This window comes from Lissotriton vulgaris, chromosome 12 (genome assembly GCF_964263255.1).
Source record: "Lissotriton vulgaris chromosome 12, aLisVul1.2, whole genome shotgun sequence".
Lineage (NCBI taxonomy): Eukaryota > Metazoa > Chordata > Amphibia > Caudata > Salamandridae > Lissotriton > Lissotriton vulgaris.
The window spans coordinates 774519529-774536649 of record NC_141700.1 but is presented as its reverse complement, the minus strand read 5'-3'; the positions used below and the strand labels follow the sequence as shown (position 1 = coordinate 774536649).

The following is a 17121-nucleotide window of genomic DNA, read 5'->3' as shown; positions in this document are numbered from 1 at the left end:
GCCTTCAGCCCGGACCTGGAGGAATGCGAGGTACACCTTGGTGGCGCCCGGCTTACCTGGTACCCGACTACGTTCAAGTACCTCGGGCTGCACATTTACAGACCCGCAGAATATACTGGAGGGCAACCTGGCGCGCGCCGTGTCCTCGCTGAGGGCCCAGATGAACTTCTGGAAGACCTTGCCATTGAATGTGCCTAGCCGGATCGCTCTGTCTAAAATGATTGCGCTATCGAGACTACTCTACCACTTTGCAAATGTCCCACTGTATGTCCCCACAAGGATCTTCCGCGAACTGAAGTCGATGCTCCGCGGCTTAATCTGGAACGCGGGGCGCCCACGAGTAGCCCTGGCGAAGTTGTACTCCCCGACGGCGGAGGGAGGGCTGGCGGTCCCCAATATGGAGTTGTACTACCTGGCAGCACAGCTGCAATGGGTCACGTACTGGCTTAGCGACTCACACCTCGACGACACCGCCAACGCGGACTACCAATGGACGCACCCGCAGGTGTGTGCCCTGTTTCACCCACTGACCAAGGAACCTCGCCCTCTGCCCCTGCACATGGCCGTAGCCCGCAAATGTTTCCTTCGCTGCTTGAAGCTGACAAAGAATGTCAAGCCGTATGCCCCCGCCCTTCCCCTGCTGGGCACCCCCCGGAGGAATGGGATGGTGTCGCTACGCAACATGGAACCCTGGGTTGCCGCCGGAGTGGAGACAATGGGAGACCTCTACACGGACGGGGGCCTGCTTCCTTTCGCGGAACTATCGGAGAGCACTGGCCTGCCGGCGGGGCAATTCCTGCTCCACGCGTCAGTGGTGAGGGCGTACACGGAGTCCTGGGGGGATATCCAGGAGGAGCCACCACTCCATCACTTGATCCAATACCTACATGTTATGGGCAGAGGCTCACACATTACACACTGGCTGGCACAGGCGCTCCTCATACACACCCAGAGGCCCACACAACCGATTAGGGACAAATGGGCGACCCACCGAGGGAGGGAATGGACAGACAAAGAATGGAAACTGGTCCTAGCCAGCCCTGTGAACGTCCCACGTAACTCCCGCTTCCGCACTATTCAGCTGTACATACTGCACCAGGCATATCTGTCGCCAGACAGAATAAATAAATACTTCGCGACAGACACCGCAGCCTGTCCCAGATGCGACCTGCGGGATGCCGACATCCTGCACATGCTTTGGAGCTGCCCGACTCTGTCCACATACTGGGGGGAGGTGACATCGCTCCTGACACACAGCACAGGCCCGGGGCTACCTAACACGTGGGAGGCATGCGTTCTTGGGCTATACAAGAGGACTAAGCAAAATAAAACACAGGCCCGGTTCTGGGACCTAGGCCTTATCACGGCCAAGCGCCTGCTCACCAGGCACTGGAAAAGAAGAGAACCGCCAACCCCCGCACACTGGTACACATCCTTTATCAACTGGGCCAGAGCAGAGGGCACGGCACTGCGAGGAGAGGAGATAGCGGGTTTGAGGCAGTTCCCGATCGCACACGTCTGGGATGACATCCTGGGGTCCCTGCGGGGGGAGGGCGAGGCCAGGGGGCTCACGCAGAGACAGCTGAGAAGGGTAGGCGCCCCGCGAGCGGCGACACCATAGACAGGGCTGCACGCCGCGCTCACCCCCCCCCCTCCATGAGAGCAACACCGACCCCCCGACACACAAGCCACGACCACAATCAGCCACACACACGAGAGCCCTCCACCACACAATGGCCCGACCACTGCTCTTAGCACCATTGCCTTGACACAACCCCCACGAGTACACTCCCCCCCCCCCATTTCCGACCCCTACGCAATCCCATGTTAAAGGTTTCGCACTCCTGTTCTTACTAGCTGCGTGAATACCCACCATCACACAGCGGCGGACAGGTGCCGCTGACTGGACACTCGGCAGGGAACACGGGAGCGGGTGACACCCACCGAAAGTGCAACAGGGGCGACACATATGTCTGCCACACACGCCGTACACTGAACCGACAGATGGGGGGACACCACCGCTCACCGAACCTGTTCCCCACCAGCTTTACAGCTAACCATACAAGTGAACCATAGATCCCACATTTCACTGATGCGCCACCAGCGCATGCCTAACAAGTTGATGGGACATTGGTGCCGTGCGCACTGATGGTACGTGGTGCAGCACTGGCATCACAGACACACTGGGACATACCGATGTGAACAGCCCTGTTTTATGTTGAAGAGTTAATGGTTGAATTATAGAAAAATGTAAAATGAGACGTCAATTATAGAAATGATCGTGTGCGAAATGCGAAGAGTATGCATAATCTACTAGTGACAAGGCACGCCAGACAACAAACGAGACGATGCATAATGTCTTCCCCTGTAACCCTATGTCCCAACAATACACGGACTTCTCGCAGCCGGCCCGCAGGGTTGTAGGCTTTGCTATATGTACTGCACTTTTTTTTCACAATAATAAACGTCTTCAAAAAAAAAAAAATGAGGGGCAGGCCTGCGCTCTCCTACACGACCACGGCCTTGCCTATTTCCCGCCGCTGTCTCCCAGCTCCCAGCATAGAGCTCTCTCTGGTCGCTGCCACTCAGTTTTTTGCTCCAGCGCCAATGCAACCTCACCGCATGTCAGCCAAAATTCCAGTGCCTGGATATTCTTCGTTATAGCTCTTTCTGCATCAAAGGATAGGGATTATGTATATTTGTCCGCCAGACTCGGCCAGAGCCTTACTGGTGTGCGGCTATCTCGGTCGAGCCCCACCTAGCGCCCCTCATCCTCTGGAAGTTGATCCAGATATTGTGCCGTATCCGACCACATTTGTCTGTCAAATCTACCTAGTATTGCTAGAGAATTTGCTGCTCTTACTGTTATTGCACCATGCTGGAAAAACGTTTACGAATAATGTCAAGGGGACATCCATCCCTATCTGATAGTGTTGTGATAGGGGTGGAATAATTCCTGGAGTGTCTCTGGGCTGCTTGACTGATGACCGAATCCGGTCTTAGTTGTCTAATATAGCATGCTGGAGCATCATACAGTGCCTTCTTATCCAATCTGGGAATAACCGCCACCACTGTAGCTGGCTTTTCATGATACGTATTCCTCTTGCAATATAGAATCTATAAAGACGATCCCTCTTACTGATTTTTTTTGTTGGTTCTAAAGTCATAAAGAAATCAGTCTGTCTGCTTGGTAGTGAAAGGCAACTGAAAACGCTTCGCTGCCCTCTCCATTTTATAGAAACCACCTATATCTTTCGGCGGTTAATCCACTGGAGGTGGTACCGGAGGAGGTGGTGCAGTTATCAAATGATCATCCCACTCATTAATAGTGGATAAGTGATCTCTGATCTCTCCCTCTTCTTCCTGATCACCATCCGAAGTGCCAGGGTCACGAACAGGTGGATCTGCCAATGGTAGAGATGATAGAGGAGTAACTGAGATTTGCAATGTTGGCGGTTGAGGAGGTGGTGTTTGTTGTGTAGACAGGGTTGTTGGATGCAGTCGAGGAGTACAGTTCAATAAGTAAGTGGTCGCGGTAGCAACACTTGTAATGAACAATAAATAATATGGCATGCACCAGGCTCTCTTTTCATGCAATGCATAAATCCAGTTTATTTTCTGAATCATTGGCATATAATGATATTTTAATTCAAAGCATTGGTTATTATTGGCAACACAGTTGCTCGAGCATATAACAGCGCAATACGTATTTACAGTGCTCTAAGTATAGGAAGGGAAATAAGTGAAAACGTGTGGGTGAAGGACATGGAAAAGGTGTTGTGACATATATACATCAGTTATACATAATATAACTTTTCCAGCCCGAAACAGGTCAATTGTTCCCGGATATACACGTAACTCTAATAGACATCAACTACTTGGAAGTCAGTCATCAGAGCTTGTGATGCAGGTGTATGTTGTCAACGTTTCCACCCCTATGAAGGAGGGTAAATTCAGTCCTCCGATGGGGGTCTTCATCAGGACAAAAGCAGAGAAGAGCACCTGTGAACAATTTGAACAGTGTGTGAAAAAGGGACATAGTGTGAAAGAATTCTTGTGAATGCTACAGATGAAACCGGTAAACTGATACCTACTCGGGGGAACAGCAGGAATACTAAGCTGTACAGTCAAAAGACGTGGGCTCCTACGGCTCCTAGAGTCAGAGGGAAACAAAAATCAGATATCTAATACCGAATGTCATTAGTCTGTAAACTTACTGGTAAGTGCATCAATCCCCATTACCTTCTAATTCAACAAGGAAAGGAGAGAAAGTTTCTGCAGTGGGTTAGTCAAGCACTCGCAGTTAATTGGATCAAATCTGACTTGCTACAAAATAGGAGAACCGGGTAAGAGAAAATATCAATGGTTATTCAGCATAAGTTTAAAATTGTGTCAACTAGACATGTATACATCAAAGACCCTAGGACTTCCGTGGTCGAGGTCAGGTTGGGCAAAATTAACAGGCATGCAGATACTAGTCCGTGCATCCAAATGGGACCATCCTTACGTGGGCAGCGGTATTTATTCAATCGTCATGGTCATGTGCCTGCCCACAGGACCTCGACGTAGAACATAATAAGTAAAGTCTACAAGATAACTATCTGGTTGTGCCATTTGTCAAGTTAATTTAGAGAAAACAACAGCGATCACTTCACTTAAACCAGCAGGCCAAAAACGCTCGGTAGGCTGAATGCGCTAGCCAACCTTTAAAAATCTCTCTCCAGGCTGAAAGGGGAAAGAGCCCCCGTCATGGCTAAAAGGACTTGGCCCTGCTACGTTGACATATCGAGAGACGGTATCTGAATCAACGGTGTTGTCGCCGAGAGTTCCGTCAACAGTGTTTTCTTTAAGAGATCCGCTGATATGGATGTCTGCGTCAATGAATAGGCCACTTCGTTGTCAACGAACACTTAGATGAATGCTTCGTCAACAGGACTGGAGACAGTGGAGTCGATTTCAATGTCGTTGTCAATAACAACCTGCAAGCTACTATGATAGTTAACGCTGCCGGAGACGACATTATCAATGGCGCCGCCACTGTAAAGAAGGTAGACATCAAGGTTGATGAGAGCATCATCGACAATATGGAAACTGGAGGAATTTCGATTTTTTTACACAGCAAGTGCTCCCGTCGTCAACGGAAGGGATTTACTGGACACTTATTTTTCAAATGATGTAGTAGGTTCTAAAGGAACTTTAGAAGAAGGTCTGTGCTGTAATTTCTCCTGAGACATTTTAAAATGACCTGCTGCATCATGGTGGAATTTCTTAACAGCCTTCTTAGGAGAGGAATAGCTATCATTTATAAAAAATCTTATAAATGCTATCTTGAACCCCTATCCTTGAACTCCTGTGAGATAGCTTGTTTTAAACTGTCATTGCTTCCTACCTTTACACTAACCGGCCTACTGGTATACCGGCCACCCGGCTCAGCAACAACCTGGACATCTCAGTTCTCTGATTTAGTAGGCTCTCTTCTGATTGACACAAGCACTTTCTTGATTGTAGGGGACCTAAATATTCACTTAAACGACCCTCAAAATACGGCTGCCAATAATCTGATCAATGACTTGGCGGCCATGCACATTATGCTTCATAATCAGGGGGCCACTCATAGAGATGGCCACTTACTCGACCCTATATCTGGCAACCTCCCTCAGATCCAATGCTTTCCTGCCTTGCCCCTTCAAGGGTCAGATCACTTTCTTACATACTTTACTATCCCTGGCGGGGGAGCCTCGTCCCCTCCCTACATATCATCCCTCTATGGTCACAGAAACTGGAATAAACTTGATCTGGCCCAACTGAATTCAGCGTTAGACTCTGTCCCTGAGGATCTTCTGAGTGACGAAATTAACATGGAGGCCATAGCTGCTTCAACGGACAGGTGGCTCCTGGGAGCCATTGACATCTGCCTGCCGCTTACTAATAAGAGAATTAAACCTCACAACACTCCAGCGCCATGGTTTAACGACGCACTCAAGGCAGCTAAATCCAAATGTAAACGCTATGAGCGTCTCCGGAGGAAAGACTATTCTCATATTTCTGGGGAAACCTACAAAAAGGAACTCAAGCAATACCATAGGGAGTGTGCTGCAGCTCGTGCAGCCTATGTCACCCAGACTATCTCAGCTGCATCTAACAAATCGAGGACATTATTTAACTTAGTTAAAGAATTGGCAGGATCAAAGTCTACTGCTGATCCCCCCTCTTTGAATAATGCTCAATGTGACGAAATGGCTCAGTTTTTTACAAACAAAATTGAAAGAATCTATGATGATATTTCTAAGCAGCAACCGAAAGAAACAAATAACAATACTGCCAATAATAATCAGCAAACACAATCTGCACCAACATATCACCCTCTAATTTGCTGGCCTGAGATTACTATCCAAAATCTACAAGAAATTGTTAGAAAATTAAAATTGGGCTCCCCGGTAGATCCTCTCCCTGTGTCAATACTCAAAAAACTTGACACCAGGCATTTGTCTTTGATCTGTAAAATCTTAAACCAGTCCCTCGTCTCTGCCACTGCCCCTATACCATGGAAACATGCTAAGGTCACATCCCCATCGTGTCTCAACCTGAACTTTCTAGCTATCCTCCTCTGTTCCCTTCCGTTTTGGATCATTTTCAACCCATTTCATCTGAGCTCTTCCTCCACCTGGTTGTTTAGGTCAAGTCGGGCTCTCCTGCGGACTGTGCTCCCGCACGGATTCTCAGAACTCTCTACACTAGCTGCCCTGTCCCCCCCCCTCACTTTCCTCAACACTTCTCTGGCTTTGGGTTGTGTTCCTTCCCTTTTTAAATCTGCTATAGTTTTCCCTATTTTGAAAAAAGCTGGCCTTGACCCCTCTCTCCCATCTAATTTCAGGCCGATCTCCCTTCTCCCCTATTTAGGGAAGATTCTCGAAAGCCACGTAACATCCTGCCTCTCCACCTACATTGAGGAGAATCATATCTTGGCCTCCCACCAGGCGGGCTTTCGTCCCGGCCACTCCACTGAGGGAGTGGTCCTCGCGGTCCTGGATGAACTTAAGGGGAAAGCCGACAGCAACCTCCCCCAAGCCTTGGTCCTTTTGGATCTGTCCGCTGCGTTTGACACGGTTGATCATGCCATCCTTCTCGACCGTGTCAGCGCAGCGGGCATCCAAGGCACTGCCTTTTCCTGGATCGCGTCCTTCCTGCAAGGCAGATCGCAGGCAGTTCACCTCTCTGGTTTTTCTGCTCCCCCTCGCCCTGTTACCTGTGGGGTCCCTCAAGGCTCTTCCCTTTCCCCACTTCTCTTTAATCTTTATATCCGCCCCCTTATCTCTTCTCGAGCTGGGGGTCTCTGTGTACAACTACGCAGATGACCTCCAGCTCGTCTTTGATCTTTCATCCCCAGCTGACTCTCTCCCCAAGTTTTGTTCCACCCTTGTTTTCATTTCCCAGTGGATGAGCTTCAATCATTTGAAGCTCAATCCGGACAAGACAGAGCTTGTCCTTACTGGAGGCTCTTCTAACCCGTGGTCCCCAGTTCACTGGCCCCTTTCTTTCGGTCCCCCCCCCCTCCCCAGTTTCTTCTGTTCGGACTCTGGGCATCAAGATCAGCAACGATCTGACCATGCATGCCCAAATCAGTTCTGTTGTGTCTTCTTGTTTTTCCTCCCTTCGTTTAATCCGTAAGATTTCCCGGTTCTTTACTGTTGACGCTCTCAAGACCATCATTACGGCCCTCATTACCTCCCGCTTGGATTACGGAAATGGCTTGTACGTAGGCATTCCTGCCTACGAAACTCGCCGCCTCCAGGCTATCCAAAACCAGGTGGCCCGCCTTATCCTTCGCCTTCCCAAATCCTCTAACATCACTCCTGCCCTCAAGTCCCTCCACTGGCTTCCGGTCCACCTTAGATCTTACTTTAAACTAGCCTGCTTGGCCTTTCGGGCGCACGCTCGTTCTGCCCCGCACTTCATCAACTCTCTTATCACCTCTCACGCCCCAAGCCGCACCTCATCACTTTCTCTCCTTCATGTCCCTCGCTTCCGCAAATCACGTACCGGGGGTACCCGATTCTCTGTGCTGGCCCCCCAGTTCTGGAACAGCCTCCCTCTCTCCATCCGCTCTATTCCTATTTTTTCTCACTTTCGCAAAGCTCTTAAAACCTTTCTTTTTCTTCAGGCATTCCCTGGCTAAACCTCTTGGGTCCCTCTGTAGATACTGATGTGTTTCCCCAGCGCCAGAAAGCCGCTTGGCCACAGAGCGCTTTATTAAGTTTCTTTTTCATTTCATTTCATTTCATTTCATTTCATTGTTAAAGAAACCTACGGCTGACCCCAAAGTTCTGGGTAACTTTCGCCCGATCTCCCCGTTACCCGCATTTTCCAAACTTTTGGAAAAACACGTTCATAACCATCTGGCTCACTACTTCGAGGTAAATGACATCTTCTACTCCTCTCAGTCTGGCTTCCGACCCGGTTACTCAACCGAGACTACCCTTCTGGGGGTCATAGAACATCTGCGGAGCCTAGTTGACAAGGGACTTTCTGCTGCACTGATATTACTTGATCTCAGTGCAGCATTCGATACCATCTCTCACAGTATCCTGCTCGACTCCCTTTCTGATGTAGGCATAAGGGGAACTGCTCTTGACTGGCTAACCTCTTTCTTAGATCAGCGCTCTTTCCAAATTAATTCCAACACAGGCCCCTCCGGTGTCTATCAGTCCCCTTATGGTGTCCCCCAGGGCTCGGTGCTCAGCCCCCTGCTTTTTAACTTATACGTGGCCCCTCTTGCCCGTATCGCGGAAAATGAAGGCCTAACCATGTTTAGTTACGCTGACGATTCTCAAATAATCTTTTCACTGTCTAGTACAGACAAGGACTCACCTTCGCCCCTGAAATTTGGCCTTGCCAAAATCGCAACCTGGATGCGGACCAATCTGTTGAAACTTAACGGAGAAAGAACAGAGGTTCTAATCTTTGGTCCCAGCCCTGATCTATGGAATGCCTCCCACTGGCCATCCATCATGGGCCCTCTTCCCATCCTATGTGACCAAGTCCGTAACCTAGGTATAACTATCGACAAAGGACTTACGATGCAGCCTCAAGTCGGGAAACTCACTGCCATGTGTTTTATAATCCTGCGATGGCTCCGTAAGATAATATGGATGCTCCCGGAAGACACCAAGAAATCTGTAGTCAATGCCCTAATCACCTCAAGGCTTGACTACGGGAATGTCCTTTACCTAGGGGCAACCCAAGCTGTAATGAAACGACTGCAGCGTGTACAATATGCTGCGGCCAGTCTGTTGCGCAAGTGCCACAGAAGAGAACACATGTCGGAACACCTAAAATTTTGCATTGGCTTAAAATTGAGAGCAGAGTAAAATTTAAGACTCTCTGCTTTATGCATAAGATCAAATTTGGTTCTGCCCCAAGATACCTAAAATCCCTGGTTCATGTCTATCTTCCCACTCGGCATCTCAGATCCTTTTCCCAGGGCCTTTTTAGTGTGCCAAAAGTCCGGCTTTCCAGAATGGGAGGCAGGTCTTTTTCCTACCGAGGTCCGAAGTTATGGAATTCCCTCCCCCTAAAAATGCGCACTGAAACCAATCTCGTCACTTTCCGTAGATCCCTGAAAACCTGGCTGTTCAACCAGTAGACCCGACCTGGCTATCATCTCCCTCCCTTCCTCTCCCGCACTCAATCTTTCTACCAGCGCCGGGAAACCCTTTTTGGGTAGCTGTAGCGCTTTACAAATCAAATAAATAAATAAAAAATAAATAAATAAATTAGGTTGTTCAGAAGACTCCTTGTCAGAGGATCTATCCATTTGTGAGATTTGCCAGATTTCAAAGAATCAATGTCTCCTGCATAGACTGGGTTGTCCTTAGTTTTAAATCTCTGTAGCCACAACAGAAGTCTTCCCTCCCTGTCTTTGAGGGTCTTCTGGGAGAAAGTGGGACATATTTTACAGTCTTTGACTATTTGATCAGGACAGAGACAATAAATGCACTTTTTAGGCAGGTCATCAATTTATAGTCTCTTTTTGCCACAAGTGTTACATGGCCTGACTAATCCCTTTTTAGAATGTTCTGACATTGCCAGAATGTCCAAGGGTAATATTAGAAAGAAATAATTGCCTTATCTGAGAAGACGTTTCCTGAAATCAGTTGGTTTGAAGAATAAACTAAACTTCTGAGAGACTCCCTTCACATGACTTGCAGTAGAAAATCTGAGGGAACTGACCTCTGTGGGGAGTGTTCTAGAGGCTGCAGCCGCCTGATTGTTTATAGGTCAAGTTTGGTCCTTTTTTAAATGGACAAAGGTAGGATATTAAAGTCATGGCCTAGTGCCACTACATTGCAAAAACGTAAGGGAGTTACCCTAATGCTCAGAAAAGGAACGGATATGTAAAAAACTAAAAAATCCCTTTTCATGGATAAAGAAACAACACTAGTGCATACAATAACACAGCAAACACAATGGAAGACTTTTGTGATATGATGTGTACAAAACTACACAAGAAAGTGTTCTTAAATATAAAATCAAGGAGAAAAACAGAAAAACATCAAGGTTGCTAAGTTATGAAACAATGGTACTAAATTAATTCAAAAATCATATTTAAAACATAACTCAATATGAACCAAATATTTAAATATATTGTGCTTTATTTAAAAAATACATTGTGCTATATTAAAAAAACATTCAGAGTATCGCACACGTGAAAAAATGCAAATGCAAGATTTTCACACAATTCACTTTACAAAACGCTCTCAATTTGCAGTCAGAAAAAAAAGAAACGCCAATGTCCATTCTGAAAGAATTAGCCAAATTTGTCAGATGATATAGCCTGACATTTTCCTCCATCTTTGAACGCATCGCAAACTTGACAAGATAAAAAAATATTTTTTTAACCTTTTCCATGCGGACGGCTCCAGGCCGTCCGACGTCACGGTGGGCGTGTGCGTGCGTCGGACGGCTCCCGGCCGTCCTAGCACCCACCCACGGGGGTAAGCTGGCCCCCCCGTGGGCCGCCCCTAAAGCTGCCCTCTACCCCAATCAAAGGGTAAGCCAACACGCTTCCCCCCACCCAAACATCATATAATGACATCACCACGCCTCGCACGCTGACATTACATGATGCTAGAAGCCATTTGCTTCCAGTGCATCCGGAGAGCAGTGGTGAGTTAAACGTCGGGAGTGTTTAAAAAGGCATCGGAGGAAAGGAAAGTGTCTATAAAAAAAAGATGAATAATAAGGCATTATGTGACTACCAGGCCACTAGGGATTTTCTTTTCTTTTTAAAAGTGCCTTTGTGTCTGGAAGCAGCCCCTTGGGCAAGGGTCGCTCCCCTTAGTGAATACATTTTTTTGTAGTGGACTGCCCCCGTGAATTTATTCTTATTTATAAATAAGTTGCTGTGAGCCCACTAGGGATTATTATTTTTTTAAATATGTTGTTGGGGAGCGGCCTCTTGGGCAAGGGTCGCCCCCCTTTATGAGGCATTTATTGTCGTCGGTTCTGCCCCATTTGGGGCAGATCCATCATATGTTTTCAGGCCCATCTGTCCCCTAGGGGGGCAGAAGCCACTAGACACCAGGGCTTTTTAAATGTTGGTGTTGGGGAATGACCACTTGGGCAAGGATTGCTCCCCCTTTATGAGTGTGAATTGTTTTGCTGTTTCTGCTCCCTGTGGGGGCAGATCGGCCTTATGCTTTTAGGCCCACCTACCACCTTTGCTTGGCTGGTGGATAGTGTGTGGACTAGGGAATTATTAGCATATGTGATTCTAATGCTATATTTCTCCTTTTTAATCTAGTGCAAAGTTTTTGATTCTTGTTTGCTGTTTCGGCAGTGGTTGATCTGCAGTTTTGCGTGGTTGCATTTCTTTGGTAAGTAAAACATTTTTGTAGTGTTTACTACAAATGAGTATTAATGTCATGCATGAATGATTTTTTTGCAAGTGGTGTCATAATAGCAGCATATTGGGAGCCTGGCTTGGCCAACAGTGATGGCGGACACGTGAGCAGGGAGCTCCGCATCAGCCTCGCGTTTATCCTGATCCAAAGGACGTATGGGGCTGAATATCGCGCTACCGGAGCCCTCGGAGGGGATTGCACGCTTGCGGTGAGGATCGGGAAGACCGGCAAAAGCACCTAGCGGAGACCGAGGGATCGCCCGAGACTTTGGGGGCTCACAAAATGGAAGCTGGGGCTAAGGCGCCGAACGCAGCAACGACCATGGAGATCTGAACTCCGGTTTCAGGATATGGGAGGCCCCGTGGCTGTTATTGAGGCCGCGATACAGAAACTGTGTGGCGACTGATGATCTGGCAGTGGGTGGGGCTATCGGAGTGCAGCGGGCGGCCGCGTCTCGGCTCATCCCCTTTGACGAGGTGCGGAGGCCTTCCTGCTACCTGAGGAGGCCGTCGAGCGGACTGCTGACGACGGCAAGCGTGCTGCGCCCTGAGCAGCGGCGAGAGCCCCACATGTTTGCGGGCGTTTGCTAGACCCCTGGAGAGGAGCCGGACACAGATCTGCGTTAAAACGCCACTGGAGGGGGGAGGAGCTATGCTACGATCCAAGATGACCGCATAAGCTCCCGGCTCCGCCGACCTCCGCCGGCAGCTCGTATATCCTGCTCTTTATCCTTCAGGCACGCCGGACTCCCACACGTATGAAGTGCTCCTGACTCCGGCGGTGCAAACCCGGACCCTCCAACTTACCGGGTGACAAAGTTACGTCGAATTTACTTCTCGGCCTATTCCAGAGCTTCCGCCGGGACCTCGATTTCTGACCCATCCGGGTTGGAAGTGATCAACATCGGCTGTGGGACCAGGGTTGCTTCTGGTCTTCCGACCTCGGTCCAATCCTTCTAATTCCAGTTGGCAACTGAGTAATCGGCTTCATTCAAGGACAAGGCACAGTGACGCATGTGATATCGGTGACCACGGTCGGGAGTCCTATGTCCGGTAACCCCTTGGGGAGCCCGGGTTGTCGGACTGGCCCCCGCGTGAGGCGAAATACCGACCCTGCCTGTTGTGTGGGCGCTCGTTGTTGTCATAAGCCCCGTGTGTGCCTGGTTCCTGGACGGTGTTTCAGGGATCCGAATCCTGCCCCGTCTCATGCCGGAGGAGATGGGAGATACTGACGGTACACCAACACTGAGGTCCGTAATGCCCGCCATTGGGGCGCTCCGCTCTCACTTTGCCGTCCTGTGCCAACGGATGTCTGTAAAGCTGGATAATGCGCACTTGGAACCAGAAGCGGATAATCCGACAAGCTGTCAGCTTGCCTTGGACCCCGTGGATTATTCTCCGCACCATTTAGAGACCCCCGGACGGAAGCCTGTTTTAACCTATTTTGACTCTGGCCTTATGGAGGGAGCACCTGTGATCGTTGTTTGCTGTCCCTGCTACATTCCTGTTCGACAGAACACTGTTGCTAAAGGTTTTTACCGCCAAGGACAGTTCCTCAGTGACTATCGGAGAGGTTTGTCTTCCTTCTTCATCCTCAATTGTCGACTTTTCGGATGCCGCCATTTTGTCTCCTCTCCTCGATCCGTCGCCATTGTTTTGAACTGTCTTGGACGCTTTGCCTTCTTCGTGATTGCTGTGGCTTGGACGACATGGGCTTTCGTGAAGAACCAAACTGGTCAGGGTGGACTTTGACATTCGGGGATGGCTTTTCTATCTGTTTTATGCCGGATATGCACCGTGTATGCTACTGGGAGACGGGAGGTTTTTATTGGAGTTCTCCCCATGTACGTGTTCCGTACTTGCTTTAATAGTCGACATGGAATTTGGGGAGGCTGCTGCTGGTGGGGTGTAATGGGGACCGGGAGTGTGTCTATTGCTCTCCTCCTCCGCTTTCTTTCCTTTCTTTAGGGCAGTTCTGGGGCGACAGGCACGCTGTTAGTGGGGCTGGCCGTAGCCATTACAGGGGTGCAGGGTGGTGGATGTTGGGGGGGGGGGTTTATTATTTTAGTTTGTTTTGTTCTATGGTCTCTTTCTCTTTCCTTTCTCTTTCTCCCAGGTGGGGCTTTCCTTCCTCTTCAGTAGGTTGGCTGTCTCTCTCTATCTCACTTCTTTCTCTATCTGGCGTCTATACTTGCCTATGACTTACTTCTCTGGCGGGTGGGTTTTTCGGGATGATGCTCTAGCTGAATCGCTCGCTGTTATACTGATTTTTGCTCTTTGTTTGCCTTAGCAGGCGTAGTATATTTAAGGCTGTAATGTTCATCACCTGGTTCTGATTACATTGCGGGGTGCGTCCCCCCCCCCATCACTTCTTAATTCTATTCTATGGTGTGACGCCATCGATAGTGCAGCCACTACTGCTTCTTCATAACCAAAAAAATGAAACCTTTGATATCCTTAGCTTAATGGCACTTGCAATCATAAGCTATGCTTGTCACGTTGATATTACGCGGTCGTATACATTTGCATGCCACCTGAATCTATATCCTGAGTTTGCGGCCGGCCCTTGTGGTTGTAGGCCTGCGCTTGTAATGCTTTGATAATTCAATAAAGGTTTTCAACAAAAAAAAACGCCACTGGAGTCAAGCTATCCTGGTTGAAGACGGCTGATAGCCAGAAACCGGTTACTAGGATGCTTGATTCCGGTCAAGGGAAGACATGGCTTGGCAGTTCGGTCTGGCCTGTTCCCATAAGGCACAGGGTCAAGACTGCTTTGCATATGGCCATGTCTGAACTGGGGTGGCTTGGCGAGCAAAATAATGATGGATTAAACCAAGATCTGTGACTGGGGGTGAATGTTTTGTCATTGTGCAACATTCCGTCCAACATCTTGTGTGTTTTGCTGTTCACCCTATGTGGGAAGGGTATGCCCAGACGTGGGTCCCGTGCTCACTACGCCACTGGAGTCAAGCTATCCTGGCTGAAGACGACTGATAGCCAGGAACCGGTCCTAGGATGCTTGATTCCGGTCAAGGGAAGACATGGCTTGGCAGTTCGGTCTGGCCTGTTCCCATAAGGCACAGGGTCAAGACTGATTTGCATATGGCCATGTCTGAACTGGGGTGGCTTGGTGAGCAAAATAACGATGGATTAAACCCAGATCTGTGACTGGGGGGTGAATGTTTTGCCATTGTGCAACATTCCATCCATCATCTTGTGTGTTTTACTTAAAATGGTGGCCATACTCTGGCTGCTGTACTATTTTGGAACCTTGCAGATTTGGATACCAGCGCAGATTTTTAAACAACTTGCGTCCATGATCACGAGGTTCTTATGGTGCACTGAGAGACAGCGGGTTGAACTGAAAGTACTGATGCGTCCACGATCAGAGGGTGGGTGGCCGGTACCTGATTTTGAAACCTATTACTTGGCTGCACAGTTGCATTGGTTGACGCAATCAATCAATCAATCACTGCCTTTCTAATGCGCGCTACATACCTGTGAGGGTCTCAAGGCGCTGGGGAGGGGGGCGCTACTGATCGAAGACCAAGGTCTTGAGAAGTCTTCTGAAGGCCAGCAGGTCCTGAGTGTCGTAGGCTGGTAGGGAGAGCGTTCCAGGTCTTGGCGGCGAGGTAGGAGAAGGATCTCCGCCGGCGGTGGTTTTCCGGATACGAGGAACCGTGGTGAGGGCGAGGTTGGCTGAGCAGAGGCTTCAGGTGGGGTGTGTGGAAGCTGAGACAGTTGTTGAGGTATGTAGGTCCAGTGTTGTGTAGTGCTTTGTGTGCGTGGATGAAGAGCTTGAAGGTGATCCTCTTGTTGACGTGGAGCCAGTGCAGGCCTCTCAGGTGGGGTGTAATGTGGCTGCGTCGGGGGATGTCGAGGATCAGTCGTGCCGAAGCGTTCTGGATTTGTTGTAGTCTCAGGAGCTTGGTTGTTGTTCCTGAGTAGAGGGCGTTCCCGTAGTCCAGTCTGCTGGTAATGAGGGCCTGGGTGACGGTTTTTCTTGTGTCGGGAAGGATCCATTTGAAGATCCTGCGAAGCATTCGGAGGGTGTTGAAGCAGGACGCGGAGATGGCGTTGACTTGCCTGGTCATGGAGAGGGTGGAGTCGAGGATGACCCACAGGTTGCGTGCGTAGTCTGTGGGTTCCGGGGCTGTGCCTAGCGATGTGGGCCACCAAGAGTCGTCCCAGGCTGATGGGGTGGGTCCGAGAAGGAGGACCTCCGTCTTGTCTGAATTCAGCTTCAGTCTGCTGTCTTTCATCCAGTCGGCTACGGCCTTCATTCCTCTGTGGAGGTTGGCTTTGGCAGTGTGGGGGTCTTCGGTGAGGGATATGATCAGCTGGGTGTCGTCGGCGTAGGAGATGATGTTGAGGTTATGTTGTCGTGCGACGTGGGTGAGCGGTGCCATGTGGATATTGAACAGCGTCGGGCTGAGGGAGGATCCCTGCGGGACGCCGCAGATGATCTCAGTGGTTTTCGAGCGAAAGGGAGGGAGGCGGACGCTCTGGGTTCTGCCGGAGAGGAAGGAAGAGGTCCAGGCCAGGGCCTTCTCTTGGATTCCGGCGTCATGGAGGCAAGCTGATAGGGTGCGGTGGCAGACTGTGTCAAAGGCTGCTGATAGGTCCAGGAGGATGAGGGCGGCTATTTCTCCTTTGTCCATCAGGATCCTGATGTCGTCAGTGGCGGCGATGAGGGCGGTCTCGGTGCTGTGGCTGCTGTGGAAGCCGGATTGGGAGGGGTCCAGGATGTTGTTGTCTTCGAGGTAGCGGGTTAGCTGTTTGTTGACAATCTTCTCTGTCACTTTTGCCGGGAACGGGAGCAGGAAGATGGGCTGGAAGTTCTTGAGGTCCTTGGGGTCTGCCTTGGGCTTCTTCAGAAGGCCATTGATCTTGGCGTGCTTCCAGCTTTCCGGGAAGGTTGCGGTCTTGAAGGAACTGTTGATTGTTTTCCGGAGGTGGGGCGCGATGGTTGTGCTGGCTTTGTTAAAGAAGTGGTGAGGGCAGGGGTCAGATCGGGATCCGGAGTGGATGGAGTTCATGGTTTTGATGGTGTCTTAGTCGCTGACGTTGGACCAGGCGGTCAGGCGACTGGTGCGGGTGATGGTCACAGGGGTGGTGGACTCGGTGGTGGATGCGGGGGTGTCGGAGTTGAAGCTGTCGTGGATGTCGGTGATCTTGCGGTGAAAGAAGGTGGCCAGGGAGTCGCACAGGTCTTGAGA

The 17121-nt window shown here is 49.7% G+C and overlaps 1 protein-coding gene across 3 annotated transcripts in view; it reads right to left on the bottom strand.

Moving 5' to 3' along the window:
- Window positions 1-17121, bottom strand: part of LOC147678668 (beta-1,3-galactosyltransferase 5-like) — a 176773-nt gene that overhangs the window by 69735 nt on the left and 89917 nt on the right. Inside the window, exon 3 of one of the 3 annotated variants that reach the window (XM_086946122.1) lies at window positions 4095-4153. The exons of the other annotated variants lie outside the window; for them this stretch is intronic. The gene's annotated coding sequence lies outside the window, so the exon portion shown is untranslated. The remainder of the gene's footprint in view (window positions 1-4094; window positions 4154-17121) is intronic. 3 annotated transcript variants of the gene reach the window in all.